This window comes from Leptonotus elevatus, chromosome 3 (assembly GCF_054856555.1).
Source record: "Leptonotus elevatus isolate MCC_2025b chromosome 3, RoL_Lele_1.0, whole genome shotgun sequence".
Classification (NCBI taxonomy): Eukaryota; Metazoa; Chordata; class Actinopteri; order Syngnathiformes; family Syngnathidae; genus Leptonotus; species Leptonotus elevatus.
The window spans coordinates 23,343,793-23,367,613 of NC_141241.1; the positions used below are offsets into that span (position 1 = coordinate 23,343,793).

The 23,821-nt window shown below is 38.7% G+C and overlaps 1 protein-coding gene across 1 annotated transcript in view; it reads right to left on the bottom strand.

The window, feature by feature from the left end:
* Positions 1-19,180, bottom strand: part of LOC147177472 (E3 SUMO-protein ligase PIAS1-like) — a 62,871-nt gene extending 43,691 nt beyond the window's left edge. The window contains exon 1 of the mRNA XM_086070774.1: positions 19,158-19,180. The gene's annotated coding sequence lies outside the window, so the exon portion shown is untranslated. The remainder of the gene's footprint in view (positions 1-19,157) is intronic.
* Between the last annotated feature and the right edge of the window lie 4,641 nt (positions 19,181-23,821).

Consider the following 23,821-nt stretch of genomic DNA (forward strand, 5'->3'; position numbering starts at 1 on the left):
TCAAGGGCTCTGTACTGAGTGTCAGATCCCTCCCTATCCTCCTCTCCTTGGTGCTCCCATCCCCCCACCTCTTAGCCTTCCAGCTTCTCTGACTCTGAAATACCTCTGCCTGTTGTTTTATCTTCCTCCGGCCTCTGAAGTATCCAGAATCACAGTTCATATCATAGCTCAACAAAGACTGGATTTCAGAGTAAGGTTTAGCTCAAAACACATTCTTTACTAAGCACCCAATAAGAAGTCAGCTTCGAGTGATTGCTCTTCTCATCGTAAGCACGTTGGAGACATGCTTCCACCAATCTGTAGAGTTTAGTTTAGTTCATCACAACAGTTCTGAATGATAAACCCCAATCTGGATTTGATTTACATCGCAGCGTGTGTAGTTTGGATGGTGTACTTGTGACAGACAGTGTAACCTGCAAATTATTTCAGAAATGACCAAAAGGAATGCAACACAGTATAGCGCCATAAGGCAAGATAGAACTTTAGGTCCTTTCATGCAGCCTTTCTGCTAAATTAGTGCATCAAAAGCACAAGAGCATTTATTTGTGTATATTTTAATTCAAGACAAGGCTAGTGATGTGATGTAGAATGAATTCTTAAGTCTACAAAACCATTTTGTCTGGCAATTTACGGAAAATCAAACTAATCAGGAGAAGCTTCATCATGCAACAAGACAATGACCCAAAGTACACTGTCAACACATCAAAGGACTTCATCAGGGGGGAAAAAGAGGAAAGTTTTAGACTGGTAAAGTCAATAACCGGAGATTAACCCCAGACAGCAAGCATTTTACACCCTGAAGACAAGAAAGAGGGAAGAAACCTCTAGAAACAAACAGGAACTGAAAGAGGCTGCAGTAAAGGTCTAGAAAAGCATTTCAAATGAAAAATGCAACCGTCTGGTGAAGTCAATGGGTCGCGGACTTGATGCAGTTTTGCAAGGATCATGCCACCAAACATTAAATGTTATTAGGGCTGGGGGAAAAAAGTCAACCACAAAAATTGATCGACGCAAAAATGCATGCGTCGAAGCTGTTTTAATAATTTTAAAAAACATATTTGCGGCACCTGGAAGTTGCCGGAGGCTCGGAACCAATATTTCGTGTTTCCGCATGGACATCAACCGGCATTCACCAATACTAACTGAGACGCTTCTTAGGGTTTGTTTGTGGTCTCTTTAGACCGAAAATGTGGGAAATTAGCATCGCTACATGTCTTATGTTTGTAACAAAACAATACGCGTCAAAAATCCCTAAATAAATAAAAGAGCTCTAATGAATTTATTGGTGCCTGACACATGCAAGATGGTGGCCTTATGTGCCTCAGGAACAGGAAGGTGGTATCTACTGAGCAAGACTCCTCCCAATACGGCGACACCGCCGACTTTGTTTTTTTTTTTAATTTTCACTCCTCCGAGTAGCATTCAGCTAGCGTGCATTTGCCATTAGGGCTATGACTACGGTTTTACACCGCCAAATGTGAAACAACAGACGCAAGGGAGTTTGCACTTTGCAAACACGGACGCTCCTGGATCATACAGTAAGTTATTTGAAAAACCTTTCCATGCGGTACCGTTAGTATGCCACGTCAACGGCCATTGTCGGCTTCGACAACTCAATATGTTTGAATGAGACAAGCGAATATGTCAGGCTTAGTCAACATATGATGAAGATAAAGCGCTAAGTAAGTGCACTCCATTTACCATTTAATATTTTTATCAAATTAGATTTTTCATATGTTGGACTATGTAGTGATTTTCAGGAAAAGTACAAGAAGTAAGTGATTCGAGTTCATTCAGGGCTAATGCTAATTGCGATTGTTAATCGTTTAGCATAGGCTAATTTTGTTGGTGTTTGTGTAATATGTGCATATCTGTGCAGAAGATAAGGAACAATGAGTATTTCTATCCACTAAATTCAACTCACGTTCAACTTTAGTGGACTTAATAAATATATATATATATATGAGGTGTCAGTCGACTAAAATTTTTAATCGTAGTTAATCGCATGACTTCAATAACTAACTCAAGATTAATTGCAAATTAATCGCACATTTTATATCTCAATTTATATCAAAATTTATAATAAAGTACAATATTTTATCTTGTTAACATAAAAGTGGGAAGAAATGTTAACCTAATAGAAATATGGTTGCATTTTTTTGTCATTTAACCAGGAATTTCATAACAATCCATACTTTTTTTTTTCCCAAACTAACAATAGGTACTGTACTGTAAAAAAAATGTTTTAAAACGAGTGTGACATTGATTTGTGTTGGTCATTTTTCTGTCACTACATGGCATAATTGCGTTTCTAAGACAATGGTGACAGCTTAGTGCATTTTTCTTTTCATATTAAGAGCTATCTAATTTTTAACATGAAGTAACTTGCGAAATTCTGCACATTTTTAAAACGGTAAAATACAACTTCTCCCAAGTCCCCACAAATATATGCATTATTATTTAATTTATTACTGCATAATTGTGTTATAGTGACTCCTTTGAATGACGTTGGATGCTTTTATTTTGTTAAGTTCTCTGATGCACATTGATATTAAAGTGACGCAGCTTTACTGCAAGCCAGAGCCGCTGGCGCTCTGCTGCAAGCGAGCCAAGAGCACGACTTCGGAAAATTCGGCACGCTATATGATGTGACATACTGCTTGAGAGATTCCAGTCAGGCAGCCCAGTTCAACAAATATTAAAAATTTGACATGTTTTATTATTACAATGTGCTTCCGGATGAGTTAAGTCATAGACTTCAGCGACCATACCCAACAAAAATGTCATGCTAACACCATTTTGACACAGTTATCGTAAGTCTGTCTTGTTACTCCTTATCAATCTCCAATTCTCCAAACCAGGAGAGCCCAACTCTGTTACGCTAAATGAAGATGTCAATGGAAGCATCAGGTTACACATATGAAAATGACACACGCCGGTTAAAAATAAATGTTACTGATTTGACTTCAGCTACCCATTATTGAAATTAATTCTCGCAGAGAAACATTTTAGCTGAAAGATGGATAGTAGTAAACTGTGGCTTCCGTAAAAGATATTGAAACAGGGCCTGGCATGGTGATTTCAAGCTGTTTGGGCATCTTGCATTGTTTTTGCAGATATCAACTATGACGCGAATATATTTGAGTTTATAGTTGTCCCGATCCGAATGCGATCGGAAATCGGGGCCGATCAAAAGGTTACAAAACAACAAAATGACACTTTCTACTACACAACGTAACGTTTTTATTTATTGTGGTTGAATGAAGAAGAAAATTATTGCTGGGATTCCACAAAAATGCTCATCGATTATTCAAGATGCAACTTATTAAGCCTGGTTGCACAGCACCCATGCTCATATATAACCAAAAGAAGGAGGCCTCACATTCCATCCCGTTAAAAGGTGAGATGATTGACAAAGAGGTGCTACGGCAGTGACCAAAACACAGATAGAGAACTAAATTACCCTAACAACAATTAGAACATCAGTAGGCTTGCTGTAATTAGTGGATAGCGCAAACGTGAAGCTGGTGAGAAAGTGCATTATGCAGCAATTAATTGAATTTCACTGACTTGATGTTACCATCTAAAAATATGGTATAATAAGTTATCACATGAATAAGCACTTTACTATTTGCTGCAATTGAAATGCTACACCCCCCCCCCCCCCACACACACACACACACCAGATGCATGTTTTTTTTTATCATTTAGCATCCACTTCCTCCTTTCTGCAGAAAGACAAACTTGGGTATGGTCCTTAAATCCTGTCTCACGGAGATGCATCATTTGAGGAAGATTTAAATGTAACCCTGACAAGTAATTATAGGTTTAGAAATTGCACTATTTTCAATTTCTTTTTTGCACCTCATCAAATTGAGCTTCAACCGCCGCACGGTCACAAAAAGCTTTGCTGCAGGTGACACTCACATTGCTAATGTCAACCACCACGGACAGACGGTAGTGGAGGCAAGCTCGGTTCCACTGACGCTGCACCATCTAGCTAGCAACGAGCTACGGCTGGCTAGTAGTGCGGCTAAATACTTTGCGACTTGCTAAGTTTTGATTTTGACTCCTGAAAAAACAGTTAGATGCTATATATACGATGTGAATTTAAGAAAAAAAACAATTATATATAAAAAAGAAAATCCATAGTTCATTTGTTATATTACTTAATAAAAAACAGTCAGTTCCACTGGGATTAACCAAAAGGAAAAAAAAACTGCTCCTCCCAAAAATTGCAAATTGCTCATCAAATGAAGTCACTGATTCGCAAAACTGCTTTGCAATAAAAAAAAAACATTTTTTAGAGCCTAACCTTTCATGAAAATCCGTGTAATGAACAGTCTCTCTACCTAAATTAGGAAAGCAAGTTTTCAGCTGTGAGCCAACCCAACAGGAGGGTGGTCACGGAAACGTCTTTCTCTTCCAGTTGGAAGCACACAATTATGCTCCAAACTGTCATCGAGCCATGTCCATCTCAAATGTGACAGGTTTCCATGGCAACAGAACTGCTTAACAAAATCACCACAGAAGTCAAGAGCTCCCCCTCTTGCTAAATCGTTCCAGACGTCGATGGCTGCTGACAAATTTAAGGCACAGTATAACCCAGTGCTTGAGCCTGAGTCAGGCTATATTGAGGGTTTTTCCTGCGTTCAAAATTGTGTGGCGGCCGGCCACCTGCAGCTAATTTTCTGCCGCCCCCATCTAGAGCGAGTGATATCGCTCAACTAGGTTGCCAACTATCCCGCGTAAGCGCGTCCACGCATAGCATTTGAAATTCAATTCAGGCGTCCTGAAAATTGGAGTCATGTCCCGCAAAATCAATGCTTGCTCTAATTAAAAAATAAAAAATATGAGAGTTTGGCACGATTACTGTTTGCTGTAACCATGTCAACAACAAGACGTTGCCCTGATTTTTCCATCTATGTGCGTAGCTCACAAAAAGTCCCCGGTTGCCTTCACGGTACCCACATCGAAAATCACAAAACCCTAAACCACCATGGTTGCTTTTTTTGGGAGGGGGGGATATGCATTTTTTGAGGCCGATGCCGATACAGAGTTTTGTCAGAAAAAATACCAATTACTGATTAATCTGCCGATTATTTAAAAATATATATAATGCATAAAATTACCCCCCACCAATTCCTTTTCAATAGGTGTCACTTACGCACAAACTTTCGCTATTAATACTTCCTGCTTTGAATGTCAAGTCCATAGTATGACCTCATATATATATATATATATATATATATATATATATATATATATATATATATATATATATATATATATATATATATATATATATATATATATATATATGTTATTGTATAGATGTGTGTGTCAATAAAACCATTCTGACTTGTTTACAACTGCTGTAAAGCATTAACCTTTTATTTTATATATTTTGTCTTGTGTTATTTTCACAAGTCTTGAAATATCAACTTTAAATATAACTCGAAAGGACAATGAAAAAATAAAACAATAAGAAAGTAAAATTAGAATAGAATAAATGAAAATAATAGCAAATGAAAAAACAGTAAGAACAAACACTGAATGTTCCTGTGCGTTTTGGCCTCTTGGGGGCAGTGTGGTGCCATGCATCCATGATGTACACACTTAAAGTGAGTACAGAAGTTGCGATTGAACTCTATTCAAATAACTTGTTTTTCATTTGGAAGTTAGCGTGCGGGCTAACGGTTAGGAAATATTGATAAAAGTAGGCAGTGAGCGAGTGCAAATGCGTTCCTGTATATGTCTGTGGATGTGTAAGCCACATTATAGTTGGTGCAGAAGCTGATGGCAAACACTCCAAGTGTAAGTCACTCGTTGCTGTTTCACTACATTCCACCACAGAAAACCAGTATGGTGAAGATTGCAGCGGCATATGGGGCACACAAAAATGACGGAAACCCACAAATAACAAAGGAGAAAAGACAGCCGCGTTGATCAGACATTCATTTCTCAGCTGGCCAGGAGCTGCATTGAGGATACACTTTTGTTTTACAACTTTAAAACAAAGATAAGTCAAAGATGAACATTGAACATTTCAGTTATATTTGTTTTTACACTTATACTTATTTACTATAGTAAATTTTGATAAGATATTTGTTTTCATTTAACTTTATAAGACATAATGCATTTCTGTCAGCATTTTAAAACCAAGTTGTCTATTTTCTAAGATCTAAAAACCCTTTAACATGTTGCAAATCACAAAAGCTGTTTAATAAACATATGCTTAAAAGCATTTAAGCAGTCAAGTGCTGGTGTTTTTATTATTAACTCTTTGACTGCCAAGCATTTTCAGAAAAGAGAACATGTGGGTGCCAGCTGATTTAAGCATTTTGACTGATATTTAAAGGTCCACAGAAAATTTTGTGTTTGGACTATGGAAACACAGATACTACCAAATGAAAGATTAAACTCTCATCTTTCATCGGAAAAAAAAGTTTGTTTCAACCTTATTCCGTTTTTCAGTAATCAACAATAGAAAATGGTTAGTTTCACCCAAATGCTCTGTTTTGGACCAAAATACGGAGAAATCAAGCTTTTAGTGAAACGATATTATTTCATGCACTCTAGTGAATTTGACACCTTTTTTTTCCCATGAATGATGCCACAAACATCTAAACAGTGCTTTACTTCTGTAATACACTACCACCAACATTGAAAAAGTGTTTTTTTATAGCAAAATACGTTTATTTTCATTCAACAGTGTAACAATTTGACAAAACAATTTGGCAAACTATTTACAAATGTGTGCAACTGTGGTACTATTTACAATTGTGTGGATGTTTCAACTACACAGTTTTTCTTTTTGTGAGGTATATTGTGTAAAACTCCCCTGCGTGCAAGGGGACGCAGCAGGATTTGCACCACCAGATTAGTTTCACTGCGATTGCCCCTTCGCGTGCACTTTCTTGCCAGCCTTTTTTTCCGGGGAGTAGCAGGTATATACTGCAGTGTGTGTTTGGCCATGTTGTCATCAAGTCTACTCTCAGGATCATGATACGGTGACCTGGTGTTACGTCTGGCTTCCTCATGTCCTTCAGTTCCTATACCGGGTGGTAAGAGATGTTCTGATCCATCTTATCCACTCCATTCATGGTGGCATCGTAGTCCAGAACTAGTGTCTTCTCCGTGATCAGACTGTACCCACTCCTCCGATGAATATGCATTGGACTCGGGGTACTCTTCATCGTCCGATTGAACGTCCGCCTGTGCAGAAGTGCTCGGTTGTGCACCACGTTTTCCGGCGTTAGCATCGCTAGCCGGTGAGGCTTTACGACGCGATCGAAGCCGCCGCGTCAACGCTTCCAACTTCGGCGTCAACCTCGGAGTCACCATCATCATCATCAATGTGCTCTTTAGCATTGGTCGATGCTTTTCGTCTTTGAAAAAAATGCTCAAGCGTGAGCTGCTTGCAACCGGTCGCCATTTTCGCTTCCTCAGCCATTCTCCCCTCAACACTCTAGCTATGCCTCACGTCTTTTACTGACTCCTAACCGATCTTGTCCAAAGAGAGTCATCGCTGCCATCTAGTGTCCATAAATAGTCATTATACTAACTCGATCTGCTTGATACTTTGAGCACAGCTGGCCAAGGCTTTCCTCCACCCGTTTCCCAAAAAACATAGTCTTTTAATGTTTTTGGCGGCACTCATTTGGATTTTACTAAACGTTATTAAACGTTTTTGGCGGTCAAAGAGTTAAAATTTGGAGCTCTTAACTTAAAGTACCGGTATGTTGCCTGTAAAAGAAAGTGAGGCAGTTGAATTTACAGAATACATGCACGTTCTGGTGTATGGTCACTAAGGATGGTACCACTAAAACCCTGTTATGGAACATCTTATTTATACCTGATGGCACAAAAAATTATCACAATGTTTTGCTCAGATTCCTGAGAAAACTAGTTCTGAAATGCATTTTTTTAAAACAGAATTAAGGACTTTAACAGCGCTTACACGAAATTGGTGCAATAGAGGCATAACAACAGAACCGGCTTTTATTATTATATATTTACATTTACCTCAAGTTTGATTTGTCTGTGGCACTGAGGAAGAAGACAACATCACACTTCAGTGACGCTTGAGACGGAGTGTGTTATTGAAGTAGGGGAGGTGCGAATTGATGTGTGGGTGATAAGACGTATACAGCCTAATGCAAATATTAATAAATATCACTATGAAATCATGTAAATATTAGGGGTGGGAATCTTTGAATGTCTCACGATTCAATTTGATTCTGATTTTTGGGCCTGCGATTCGATTCAGAATTGATTTTTGATCAAGAACAATTTTCTATTCAAAATGATTTGATTAACAATGATTTTTGCTTCAATCAATAGATGTGCAAGGAATTGTAATGATCTACTCCAGTCTGACTCGCTAATGCTAATTAGCGCGCTACTCGCGGCACTTTTATCACTCAAAAGAAAGGCTCCCCACTGAAATTTTTTATTTTATTATTGGAATAACTTGATCGTGACTTTTTCCTTCTACTCTCTAATGTGGCTACAACTTAACAGTGTATTAGACCGCGTGGAACCGCACTGCCTCTCTGTGGCCAAACCGGGTACAACATGAACAGCGCTCCAAATAAAGGCACGCACAGACAAAGGCAAGACGGTATGAAATAATTTTAATAAAATCGATTTTGGGACAGTTAAAATCGATTCTGAATCGTACTAAATGAGAATCGATTTTTTGGCACACCCCTAGTAAATATCAACAAACAAACTATCACTAAAAACTTCATTACTAACACTATTGTGGTAATATTTGCCAATAATTTAAATAAACACAATTGGAATATCACTGTTGGATTATTCAAATAAGAAAGATACAGTGGCAAATGTTTATAGCGGGTTACTACGAATATGGGCTCAAAAGGAAGGAAAAATACATCTACACACTAAAACATGTATTTGCATCATAATCAAATTGAATAGTGAGGTTGCTAGAGTGTGAATGCTTAGCACGCACACAAAGACAGAGATGCGAACAGGTAAGAGAGCAGAGCAGAGGGCCTGTATCATTAGGGATTAACCTAGCCACAGGCTCTACAAATAGACTGTCTCCTCCTATAAGCTGCCAGAGCACAGATGCTTATTTGTATTGCCATGTTGCTGCTGGAGAGAAGAGAGGATACAGTTCAAACAAACCGAAGCAGGCCGGGACTCCTTTGAAACTCAATTAAACGCAACAGGACACATTTGAGAACCTGCTGATGTTACATCCACCATTGTACTTTGTGTTGTGATGAATTCGCACAGCAATTTAAAAAGGTTCCACAAGAGCAAAAGGATTTGTTTCACCTGCTATAATGTAATAAAAAATGCTTGTCCAGCAAGCATATTTGATCATCTTAAATTTAATTGGACAAAATCATGACCGATTAAAAACATCACTTTTGATATTCAGATTGTGGCTAAACTAAAGATTTTAGACTGAGGCTAGTGTCCTTTCACAAATAATTGGGGGGGGGGGCACTTCAAATAGGGCGGGGGACTAAAATATTTTAAACATGAATTTGATTTGGTTTCTAACAACAAAAAACAATTAATCAGGTGATGTGTCTGCCAACACAGATGAGCTAGTTTACAAAAAAGCACAGTTAGTGTTGCCAGCTTCTCCACGTTCAGTGTCTTTCCCAACCCCAGTAGCAACTATTTCCCAAACTAGTAACTTAAACAGTTAATTCCCACACAGAAACAGACAGCATTAGTGGAATTGTGGCTCGGCGATATGGCCCAAAATTACTATCACGGCATTCAAGTGCATCCTTCACGGTAACGGTATGTATCACCATAAGAAATTATGGATACAATTTTTTTTTTGTTATTGATAATTTCATCAATTCATTATTTCGGAATAGGTACTCCATTAGAGAAGTTAAATGAATAAAATAGCATTTATTGTGCAAATCTCATCAGAATTAAATGTAAGCACTCCCTAAAAGAGCAAAACAGCGAAAACAAAATTAATACTGCTGATATTTGAAATGAAATCAGTGCAACTGGCTTTCAGTTTACTTTTCTATAATTCAGCGATTACTTATCCTTTACCGATTCTAAATTAAAGAAAGCATGTCTATTCAATTAGATTTATCAGGTCTCAAATGTCAAAATTAACAAGCAGCAATAAAAATAAATATCCAAGCTAGTTGGATAGTTAATATACAGGCATTATTTCAGGTTACATTTTTGTGCAATGTACTCATCAGCCATTCCCACACCGTGTTAATACTTGGGCGGGCTGCCCAAGAAGTTTTCAAAAAATTTACCGTGTTTTCAAGACTACAAGGCACACTTAAAAGTCTTAAAATATTCTTATGTGTGCACCGAGTTCCGAAGACGTTTTCCTTCAAGACAACCCTCGGGGGGCAAATTTTGCTGTGCCAACACGCGTTTCTGATTGGTGGGCTGGTTCACGCTTGTTGCTAGGCTGCTGGTTTGTATTAAGGTACAGCGGCGGACGGAGGGGAGAAGACAGAAGAGAGTTGCAGCTGTATGTACTCAAATGTGGAAATGGAAAGTGAATAAAAAGAGGAAATAAAACCCCAAATTGCAGCGTGACCTTCTGTCTCCTGTACTTCATTTCGTCTACCCCGTTTGGACCCCACCATTTTGGCGACGTGCAGCCGCCGAGCGCTATCCACCGGCAGAAGCGGATAACAAAATTTGCGCAAAACTGAGGGTAATGGAAACGCACTTAATGAGAGACGGCAAAGACACGCCACCAAAACAAACTGGGAGGCCGCGGCGGCTGGACAAGGTACGCCACGCTATGTGAATGGATTAAAGTGTCTGATGTTTTTCATTGTTTTGCTTTCTTCTCTGTAAGGTAAGCCTTATTCATTTCGGCCAGAATTATCCCATAATATTTTCTCTTGAACCGCCGCAAAGCACCTTGTGCACTTCATGCTCGCAGTTTGTGCTTTGGGATTGTGTATTCACGTCCGATCCGTCCCGATCTCGTTTTTTTCACTTATAATCCGATATGACAGCCTTATTTTGATTGTATTATTATTTTTAATATAAAGTAAGTGCAAAAAATATGGAGTCACTGAGTAACGTTACAACAACATTTTTACTCTGAAAAGTCACTAGAATGTACGATATGAAGTGCAAAATGGCGGAGTCCACCCACCCAATGCATATTGTACATATGTATTCTCTGGCGTGCTAATTTTTTATTTCCTGTATCACGCTGTTGCTAGTGAAACAATGCAAACTGCAAAGTACTCCAATTGGACTAAAGCAGGTTATTATATTTTAAATATTTAGAACAGTAATATGCATTTACCCTTATTTAGCCCCGCCTCCTCTCAGCTGACATATGCGGTGACGTTATCCGTCATTTCCAGTCTTCAGTGGCTGTCTACGGTTATTCTGTTAGGTATGATTTCTTTTCCACTTATTAAGTTGCTTAAAGTTTGGCCGTTCAAAGTGAGTTACTCTCCGCTGTAACGTGGTTCCAGCCAGACCTAAGGATGACACAAGCACGTGTTTTGCGACTGCACTTCGATAGCTTAGCAATTAGCATGGCTTTCTCCCCAAGTCCCCATCTTCTCTTTGTCTTCGGCATAAATGTAGCTTTTTCGCTGCCGTGCAGGCGATGATTAGTGAGAGTAAAAAATACAAAAAGAAAAACTGTTTGGTATAATGAAGGGAGGGAAATAAACATTTGAATCAAAAATTGTATATCTGACATTCGATTTACAACCACATCACCAGTCCTAAGTACAAATGACAGGTAGCTTCTTCTTCCTTAATTTAAGATATCATTATTTTATACAATGTTATAGCAAGCCATTCTAAAATGAATTGGTTTCAATTCCAACAAGGGACTTTTGCCCCTGTTAATATATCTTGGTATATGACACAATTTTCCTTCTTGCGTTAATAACCAAGATATAGTACATGGATAATATATTGATATATCTATACAATGAAGCATTTTGAAATTTTGCTTGCCCACCAAAACCACCAGTCAGAATACATTTAGGCAATAGTATCCCACAAGGACACTTTTCCCTTGCTGCATAATCAAGAAATAATTTTCCTGAAGTGAATTCTGTGAGCCTGCAACATTAACGCGCGTGCCATGTCCTCACTATAGCCTCCAAAGACTACAACAAGCTTTTTTCTGGTTGACAACAGCTTTTCTGTTTATGTGTCATGTGAAAACTAGTTCAATTTTCACTGCATCTACGAGTTCTGTCAAGGGGAAGGTTAACACATTTTTGGCTTTTAGGTAGGGAAGGGGGGGGGGGGGGGTCACTATTGTTTACACTTTAGATACAAGGTACTCTTTGTTTGTCTCAACAAAAGAGAGAGGGGAAGTGGACATTATTAACAAGACTAGTGATGTCAAGAAATTGGAATTTCAAACATCCAAACAAACGCCTGAGAGTGACCCATCCCAGTAGGTGACTTCAAACCCAACATGGAATTTGTTGATGGTCGTATTGTAGCCCACAACCCATATGTCAAGTCAATGCAAACAGAGAACACGCGCATGCACCTCTTCGGCAGCTTGAACAATGTAAACCCTTTTAACGGACTGTTCATCTTAGAGCAGGAAGCAGTTGTAGGAGCATTAACTCTGATTTTCAACCACCGCCAATTGGCTTCAAAAACCTGTGAAGTGATCATGACACCAAGCTCGTTGGCTTGGTAACCACGTCATGCATACAACTGTGGTGACTACACTCACTATGGCCAAACTAAAGTAATAGGTGTTTTTTACTTTTCATGTATTATATTTCTACGAGAGGTGTCAGTCGATTAAAACATTTCATCGTAATTAATCGCATGACTTCAATAATTAACTGACGATTAATCGACACAAGTCGGGGCCTGATCACTCCCGGCTGGGTCGCCCGGGTGAGGGTGTCTGATGTAAGACCCGAAACACCCTATGACCCCCCGGGTACATCACTGACGGAAAAACAACTAATATTAGTGCAGTTTACAGAGTCACTTATATTAGTTGTGAAACTACCACGCCGCACACACCAGAAGGAGCTGCAATCTATTAATTATGACGCACAAACAGTTGCATTCGTGATGTTCTATTATTTTAATTAAGTGTATTATGTTTTTTTTTTTTTTAAGTACACTATGAGAGAGAGAGGACATTTTTGTATTCTGACTTCCCCAGTACAGCTGGTGTTCGACCTTGGAGATTTCGTCTCTTAATTTAATCCCAAAGAAGCAACTTTATAATGTAGGATTTGCACCACTCAGCCAGAAATTAATTTCTTATCAGCACGCTACAAAACAAATCTTCAGACTTTCATGGATTATCTCTCAATGCAAGAACCCTGTTGATTTTCAATGATATTTTATACAGAGTACAGAAATAGCTACCTGTCTAGATCAAATCAGTTTCATGTGAGCTTTCTTTTTGTCCTCACAAACTATAAAACACCAAGATGCACATCACACATCCTGAAAAAGCCTCCAAATATAATAACTAAAGCAAACATGGCCTCGAGCAGAGAGGAAACCAGTGACTAATTTATCAGGGCATCAATCATACCACCAAACTTTTAGGCACATTTAAACATTCACGTTCTAGCTTTTCATCCAACGTTGACTGGATTTACATTGCTGTCCCAAGTTAACATTTCTTTAGATTTTTTTTTCCCCAGACGAGATTTTATGCAGCCAAGTCGGTACTTGTGTTAACCTTTTCTGCCTTCCCTTTTCAATCACACCATTATAGGGGTTGTGGTATATACAGTATACTAGGGGTGGGAATCATTGAATGTCTCACGATTCGATTTGATTCAGATTTGTGGGTGCGCGATTCGATTCAGAATCGATTTTCGGTTAAGAACCATTTTTGATTCAAAATGATTTGATTGACAATGATTTTTGCTTTAATTTATAGATGTTCAAGGAATCGTAATGATCGACTCCAGTCTGACTCGCTAATGCTAATTAGCGAGCTACTCGTGGCACTTTTATCACTCAAAAGAACAACTATTCATACAAAACGCTTCAGGAATGTATAGAGTAGCATCTTAACTCTTTGACTGCCATAAACGTTATAAAACGTTTAGCATAAACCTAGGGAAGGGCGCCGAGGACGTTAAAAGACGTCCCCTATGTTTTTTTTTTTTTTTTTCAAAAACGGGTGCAGGAAAGCCTTGGGCAGCTGTGCTGAAAGAATCAGGCTGATCTGATTAGTCAAAGACTCGTTTTGGCCCCTAGAGGGCAGCGATGACTCTCTTTGCACAAGGTTGGATGGGCCGCCCACCGTGGGCGTCAGTAGAAGACGTGAGGCGGAGCTAGAGTGTTGAGGAGACAATGGCTGATCCAAGCCACAATGGCTTGACCAAGCAACCGGTTACAAGCAGCTCAGCTTGAGCATTTTTTTCAAAGACGGAAAGCATCAATCAATACTAAAAAGCGCATTGATGTCAACGATGATGATGACAACGAGCTCTACGCCAAAGTTGGAAGCTTTGGCGTGACTGTTATGAACACGTAGTAAGCCTCACGGCTAAGCGCGGCTAGCGCGGCTAGCGCTGCTAAGGCCGGAAAACGCGCACAATAGCCGGCCGGGTACTTCTACACAATCGGACATTCGATCGGGCGATGGAGAGTTGGCATCGACCAATGCAGATTGATGATGATGATGAAGATGACTCTACGCCAACGTGACTGTTATGAACACGTAGTAAGCCCCACCGGCAAAGCGCGGCTAGCGCGGCTAGCGCGGCTAGCGCTGCTAAGGCCGGAAAACGCGGAGCTGCACAAGCGGACATTCGATCGGACAATGAAGAGTACCCCGAGTCCAATGCATATTCATCGGAGGAGCGGGTACAGTCTGATCACGGAGAAGACACTGTTTCTGGACTACGATGCCACCATGAATGGAGTGGATAAAATGGATCAGAACATCTCCGACCAACCCGGTATAGCAACTGAAGGACACGGGGAAGCGAGACGTAACACCACCGTAACGTAACCGTAGCATGATCCTGATATTAGACGTGATGACACACTGCAGTATATACTTGCTATTCCCCGGAAAAAAACGGCCTGCAAGAAAGTGGCACACGCGAAGAGGCAATCTGTTGTGCAAATGCTGTTACGTCTCTTTGCACGCAGGAGAGTGTTACAAAAAGAAAAACTGTCGTTGAAACATCCACATATTTGTAAATAGCACCACAGTTGCACACATTTGTAAATAGTTTGCCAAATTGTTGTCAAATTGTTACACTGTTGAATGTAAATAAACGTATTTTGCTATCAAAAAACACTTTTTCATTCTTGGTGGTAGTGTTTTATAGAAGTAAAGCACTATTTAGGTGTTTGTGGCATCATTCATGGACAAAAAGAAGTGTCAAATTCACTAGAATGCATGAAATAATATCGTTTCACTAAAAGCTTGATTTCTCCGTATTTTGGTCCAACACGGGCGAAATTGGGTCAAACTAACCATTTTCTATTGTTGATTACTAAAGAACGGAATAAGGTAGAAACAAACTCTTTTTTTCTGATGAAAGATGAAAGTCCAATCTTTCATTTGGTAGTACGTGTGTTTCCATAGTCCAAACAGAACATTTTCTGTGGACCTTGAAAATCAGTCAAAATGCTTAAATCGGCTGGCACTGGCGGCATCCCTTTTCTGAAAACGTCTGGCAGTCAAAGAGTTAACATCCTACACTGCAAAAAAAAAAAAAAACTTTTATTGGAATAACTTGATCATTACTTTTTGCTTCTATGTGGCTACAACTTAACAGTGTATCAGAATGAGCGGAACCACACTGCCCCCTAGTGGCCAAATTGTGTACAACATGAACAGTGCTCCCAATAAAGGCACACTCAAACATGGGCAAGACAGTATAAAACAATTGAAATAAAATCGATTTTGGGACATTAAAAATCGATTCTGAATCATACTAAATGAAAATCGTGATTCTTATGAGAATCGATTTTTTGGCACACCCCTACTAATTAGTGCTTTACTGTGCGGCACTTTTATTACTCAAAAGAACGGCTCGACCCTGGAAAAAAAAAAAACTTTTATTGGAATAACTTGACAGTGACTTTTTCCTTCTGCTCTCTAATGTGGCTACAACTTAACAGTGTATCAGACCGTATGGTACCACACTGCCCCTAAGTGGCCAAATCGGGTACAACATGAACAGTGCTCCCAATAAAGGCACACAAACAAAGGGAAGACAAGAGAGTATAAAATAATTTAAATAAAATCGATTTGGGGGCATTTAAAATCGATTTTGAATCGTACTAAATGAGAATCGTGATTCTTCTGAGAATCGATTTTTTGGCACACCCCTACAGTATACACTGACAAAATCAGCTGGCACAAAGCAACAACCACAGCATTGGTGGGGAATCTATGACTTTTTGACCGAGCAAAAATAAAACCTGAGAGGAACTGGGGGGGGGGGAAAGCTTGCGATATAAAAATAACAGTCATTTGTTTGAGCCATCCATTTTCTGTTGAGCTTGTCCAGAGAGTAACGGGTGAGCTGGAGCCTATCCCAGCTGGCTGTGGGTGAGAGGCTGGGTTGGGTGGGTACACCCCGGACTGCCAATCATAGGGCACATACAGAAATAAAATACCACTTACACTCACAACTATGGGCTATTTTGAGTATTCACTTAATCTAACATGCATGTGGTGTTTGGAATGTGGGGGGAAGTCGGAGTACCTGGTGAAAACTCATACAGGCGGCATGGGAAGAACATTTAAACGCCACACAGGACGGCAGCCGAGAACTGAGATTCAAACCCAGAGCTGTGAGGCAGACGCGCTTAACATCAATCCAGATGCTGCCACATTCTTTTCATACATCTTAGTGTCAAAGCAACTGAAAAAGTTCCCTGCTCCTGTCCTGTGGTGGAAATCCACAGAAACAAGGGGCAGGCACATTTTCGGCACCAACATTTGGCATTTTGAAGCATCCGCTGATAAGAGATCAATTTAAAACTTTAATATTTTAGCACCGCATGAGAACTCTGGGAACTTCCTCAACTCTTTGTTTTCTTTGAACTGGAAACAAAGATAAGTGAAATTTTAACATTTCAGTAACTGTATATTGACATTTTAGAAAACCCACTGATTTTGGAAAACTTAAGGTAGCGATTTATTTGTTTAAGCATTCATGTAACTTTCTATAGTCATGCTACTGAGCCTGGGAGCCAACCCTGCTATTTTGTTTGAATTTTAAAACAAAGATGTCCATTGTCAAATATTTTAAAAAGAAAAGAAAAGAAAAAAATGCAACTTGCAAATCCGAAAAGCTGTTTAGCAAACATATGCTTTAACTTTAATCAGTGTTGAAGTTTGTACTATTAACAATTTTGACGCCAATATTATCCCTTTTTCGGCACGGTGAAGCACTAATTAGCACGTCCGCTTCATAGTCCTGAGGTGCAGGGTTCGATTCCTCGCTGTGTGGAGTTTGTATGTTCTCCCGGTGCCTGTGTGGGTTTTCTCCGGGTACTCCGGTTTCCTCCCACATTCCAAAAACATGCATGGTAGGCCGATGAGCGACCACTCCAAATTATCCATAGGTGTAATTGTGGGTGCGAATGGTTGTTCGTCTATATGTGCCCTGCGATTGGCTGGCGACCAGTTCAGGGTGTACCCCGCCTTCTGCCCATTGACAGCTAGTGAGGATAAGCGGTGAGGAAAATGGATGGATGGATATAATCCCTTTTTCTGCAAATGACTATTGGCTCCAAAGATCGGATTATCTGCCTTCTTCTTCTATTACCTTGGCTACTAATAATCGGTATCGGCTCTGAAATAAAACATAACAACATATCCCAAGTGGAAACACAACAGGGTAATGTCTATAAATAGACTAAGACACAGATCAATAATTGGAGGTTCGATCTCTGCCACAGTTAGTCTAGTACTGATTACAGGTTTTGGGGGTTTTATTAAACACAAGCTAAAATTTTTTTACTGAGTACAAAAGTGTTGCTTTTTGTCACATACATAAAATATTTGTTTCAGGGGGAAGAAAAACTTCCCTTTTTTTCTTACTAACCACAGTGCGTGTACTACGGGGTGGGGAAAAATAATGTTTCATCTCACATGTTGCAGTTTAAGTGTTGGCTCAACCTTTATGCAAAACAATGTATTCCACAAGCTTTGACAACAAGAGGAACCAGAAATGCTAAAAAGGATCATATGAACCCCGCCAGTATTTGTTCTGTCAGATTAGCAGGAGCATTTTTGAAGACTCGCAGTTTTTAAGGCTGGAACAACATTGACAACATCTAACCTTTCTCCCAAATTAGGCCACGGGTGAGAAATATCTTGCTTCTCCGAATCTATGATCCCTGGTTCACGTTTGTGCATGTTGCTGCTACCCCTGGTTTTTTTTCTGCCTTATAAGACACCAAAATCTCAATCAATCAATATCTCAACTCGGTCGGACTTTGTTGAAAAAAGTAGCAAGCGCAATATGACAAGCAAAGAAGTGAAAATGTTTACTTAAGAAGAGCAATGAAGTATCAAATGTTAAATAAGAGAACAAGGTGCACGAAAATTGTGCTATTTGGCGTGTCTAACGGTTCAGGAGGCGCCAAAGCACTACTCTTATCATCAACAGGTAACCTGAGCGTCACGAGTAAATAAACTACGACGTCAAGCGCTTGACAAATCGTTTGAGCCGTGTCAACAAATGTGCAATACACGATGAGTGTGAGGTGATTTTTTTTTGTCAACGTGAACAGCGCGCGCGCGCGCACACACACACACACACGAAGCCGCTGTCATGTTGGAGCCCAGTGTGGCAGTCTTGACAGTCGGCCGGTGAAACAAATGGCTCGCTCGCCGACATCTGCACGCCTGCTTCCAAAATGCACGTTTTATCCGCACTGATAAAACGCGAAACACTGATGCCCGCCCATTCAGCAGTCGCTGAACTGGGGGGTGGAAAGGGTCCGTCCACTTCAGCCAAACCAGCGAGTCTCCATATCAACATAAACACGCTCGCTCGTGCACTCAGTAAAGTTGCCTGACTGTTTGCGCCGTAAACGTCAAATCGGACTAAATCTCAGCGCACGGACGCTTAAAGCGGCAGAGCAACGAGTGACTTGACAAGTGAAGATTCGGCAAGCGCAGAAAACGATCCCGATTTCAGGCTGCGCCTTACCTTCAGTTCCGCACTCTCCGCCATCTTGTATTTCTCTGCGCAGGCGTGGTGGGGAAGCCAGTCCACGGTGACGCGCACGGCGCTTCGTGAGCGTGCACCCAGCCACTGGGTAACGTTCACAAACACTACACTACAATTCGATAAAAAGATAGTGTACCGTACATTTTTGTTTCCGAATACATTTGAGTCAAAGTCATGAATTATATTCATTGTGATTTCGGCGCGTTAATAAGCTTTTATATTAATCGTAATAAACACCCCACCATTCACGAGGCATGCTTTTGTGTGTTGCATAATTAAGCACCAAAATACATTTCTGTTTTTGCAATATACTTTCCCATATAATACATTCATTCAGAAAACTACCTGAACAAAATAACAAAATACATCAGAAATCATTTCTGCACTGTGCTGTCCTGGCACAGTAGTTTTCATTTTAAGCCACTAGGTGGCGCCTAAGTACGTCAAATGAAGAGCCCAAGAAAATGAGCATCCTTGCTTCTTTTTCTTCTTTTTTTTTTTAACCCAATTATCTCTTTTCAATGTAGATGTTATATTTTTGGCATTTCTGTCCTTTAATGTAACGTACACAGCACACAAATGAAAAACAATTAGCTTGTTGTCTTTAATCTAATCTCACATTAAGCCTCATCCACAAAAGATTCTATAATGAAACAAGTCAAACCGTTTAATTTGAAATAAGTTTTATTCTAACAGTACGTACAGTCTATCTGCCATCTGTTGTATTGTTATGGTCAGAGATGGGACAGGTGTATGTGACCACACATGTTTATACGGGTTTAGAAATAATCCCAGCAAATACGGTCAAACAATGTCACTGGTGGTAACGCATGAGAGCTGAGACTGAATGTGGTTTGGATATTAGCCGTGCAAATGCATTCATTGTCTGACTAACAAAAAAAAAAGAAAGAAAAGCGCATTGGATGAACAGAAATCAAGACATGCTCACAGTAATGGCGCAAACAATAGAAAATGTGGTCAAAAACATAAATGAAACAATCGACAGGGAAGTTTGTCAGTCGATTTATAACATTAACACTGATACAATGTCTAATACACACTTGTGTATAAACATTGCCTGATTTCACTCAACATGCTGGTCACCTGATTGTTTATTTACAGTAGCTGATTTTTTTTTTTTTTCAAGCTGTATTAACATTTTCTCGAGACTGTGAGGCAGACATCCTAACCATTACACCACAGCGCTGCTCATGATGCAGCATGTCCACATAAGCGCTCATAGCTGATGGGATACAGTAATTAACAATTGGTTTAGACCAGTGGGTTTTTCTAACCCCACCAATGTCCTATGCTCATTCACAAAACCGTTCTTTTTTGGAAAAAATTAAATGTGATATTTTTTCTCTTTCTAAATTCAAGACATAGGCATATGGTTTACTTAAAGTAGCCTTTTCGTCAAATCTGGCTCTGGGTTGTGGTCCATGCATCTGAACTCATTCACTGCCATTGACGGTTATAGACGTCAACATTTTATTTGAACTATTTCTATTAGTTTAACATTTTTTCCACTTTTGTTAACAAGAGTATGAAAACCTAGATTATTTTTTATTGTACATTTAGAACATAATGAAAAAATTGTGATTAATCGGGAGTTAACTTGTAAAGTCATGCAATTAATTATGATTTTAATCGCCCGACGCTCCTAATTTGTAATTGTAATTAATCGCATGACTTCAATAGATAGCTCACAACTAATCATAAATTTGATATCTGTTCTAAATGTACAATTTAAAAAAATCTAGGTTTTCATACTCTTGCTAACAAAACTTGAAAAAATGTTAAACTGCAGAACTAGTTCAAATGAATTTTTTACGTCAATAGCCGTCAATGGCAGTGAATGAGTTAAGGAAGTGTTCCTTTAGTTTGCTAGATAGCTAGTTGTGCTGGACTAGAATGCAGTTAGGAAGCTGACTCCCATCATTCAACTAAACACAGCTGTTTGTTTTTTTAAAGATGGAACCCAGGGGCAGAAGATAGAATGAAAACAGCAGAGGCCCTATAATTGAACCCTGTGGAACACCATACATTCCGTTATACAGGTGAAGTCATATTCCAGATATTCGTCCAATGACTTTCATTATTAGTTTTTTTTGTTTGACATAGTTAGTGTGAAGACATTACAATAGCAAATAAATCACACGACGTACCATCATAACAGTCTCTCAAGTCGACTACTCAGCGCACCAAATTCCCTGCAGCACAGATAGGCCAAGCAATGTAGCGTAATCACCTGCACATTATCGCAAATCATGAGTCAGGTGTGTGTCTTGACCTGCGCCGATCCTCTAAGACTGACTCACCGAAGCCCTGGGGTTCGATCGAACCACTGGTTTAGATATGAGGTCATAAAATCAGGGAATGTTTTGGTATGTACAATAATAATAATAATAATAATCTCTCACATGAAGCCAGTGGGGATGGGGTCGCATGCCAAGTTTTAAACTGGAAAGTTTAACTCAAATTGATTTTGCGTGTTCTTTGGTCATCAAGCTTGTTCTTTTCTGGCACTAGTGTTGCCACAAAAAAACACTAATAAAAAACTAAATATTTTCACTACTTACTAGGGGTGGGAATCTATGGGTACCTCACGATTTGATTTGATTCCGAGGCCACGATTCGATCACTACATTGGCTGACATGTTATAGTCTATGTAAAACACTGATACCTTTTTAAAACAATTGCAGAACTCAAGGAAGAGCAAGGATTTATATTTCACACATTGACTTGTATTAAAGAGGGAAGGCAACCTGGTATACATTAGTGTGTCAACACAAATTTCAAAAAGTGTCAATGGCAGCATTTGCTGCAACAAATGTCGAACTTCTCCTATAACAACACATTTACAAAAACATATTAAAATAAACTAGAGCTGTCAAATGATAAAAAATTTAAATCATATTAATCACATCTTAGAATTTTGATTAATCACGATTAATCGCTTTATTAAAAAGGCTTTTTTATCAACATTTTTTGCCCACCAAAATTGACGAGCACCTGTCATGTGCTAAGTCTTTCAACAATTAATGTTATGAGGACGTCTTCAACATTATTTGATCCACTGCACGCTCTCATCCTCCTCTTTTTCTAATCAGTTAATTACTTGCATAATTTAAAATGAGAAAGAAAATATTTTGACATGAACAAGTATACTGAATGTCATACATAAACATTTATTAGATTCTTTACTTTTATGCATGTAGTTATGTTTATTGCTCAAACTAAGGATACACCCTATTGAGCATTTTGACAAATATCGGTATCAGCCTCTTTTTTTTTTTATCTGACGTCCGATAAAAGGTATATCTAAAACTATTTTAATCTCAGAGTACTATTTATTTACATTTTCAGAGATTATGCTGACCCTGGAAACCTTTTGTTTTTTTCGACATTAAAACAAAGTAATGTGAAAGTTCAAAATTTCAGGTGTTTTTACATTTTGGGAAAAAATATTTACTGTATTAAACTAGAGAGATATGGATTTACTTGTTTAAGTTTTCACTTTTTAAGACGTACTGATTACCTTGAGAGCTCCCTGAACGTTTTGTTAGAAATTTGAAAGGATTGTCTATTTTCTAAGATTAAAAAAACAGAAAAACTTGTACATTTTGAAAAGTCGGAAAATGGTTCAATAAACATGCTTTAAGACATAACAAAGTCTAGATTGGCATTTATATTTTTAAAAATGTTGACGGCTTTTAGTTTGTTTGTTTTTTAACTTTCAAAATCGATTATTAATACCTGTGAATCAAGGTTATTTTAGTTAGCGAAAACTAATGAAAAAAATAAAACCAAAGTTCAAAGAACAATTTCGTGAACAAAATAAAATAAAAACGAAAATGCTTTTTAAAAAACGAAAACTAACTGAAACTACATTTTATGTTTACAAAACTAAACAAAACTAACTATAATTATAGTGAAAATGTCCTTCGTTTTAGTCTTTTGTAATTAATTTAATGCCTGATGATTTTAAGCAGATTTTTTCTATATTAACCGGAATAAAGACGTTTGAAAGTGTGTCACACAGAAGACGTCATCTAGCAGTAGGCAAAAGAAAAGTACTTTCAATGACGTCGCTCCGAGGCGACAAATTTTCATGCTTGACTTTTGTCCCTAATGGCTTATCTTGCCTGCTTTTTCCATTTAACTCAACATTAGGTAAGAAATGCGTTATACTTTTTCTAATTTTACCATTGTGTTGTTTTTTTAATATGGTGCACAAAGACTGAATCTAATTAAAACTGAGCTTTTTTTTTTTTAAATATCTAAAACAAATAAAAACTAACAGAAGCACCCTGAAAAAAAAAATTTAAACTCAAAACTAAATCAAAACGAACTAGAATGCAAATTCCAAAACTATGATAACCATGCTCTGAATCGATTCCGAATCTTTTTAACACGCTGATTGATACATTTAAATAAAAAAAAACAACGACTATCGTTCCCACCCCTACTACACACTGAGCTCAAGTGTCTTTAAGTCTTATTATGAAATGATCCGTAAATAAATGATCATAAGTGCTTTTCAGCCGCTTTCTTTAAACTACCACAAAATGACCTTAAAGAGTTTTTGCATAAAGAAAAGGCTTTGCTCGGGCAGGCATCCGCTATCACAGAAAATTAA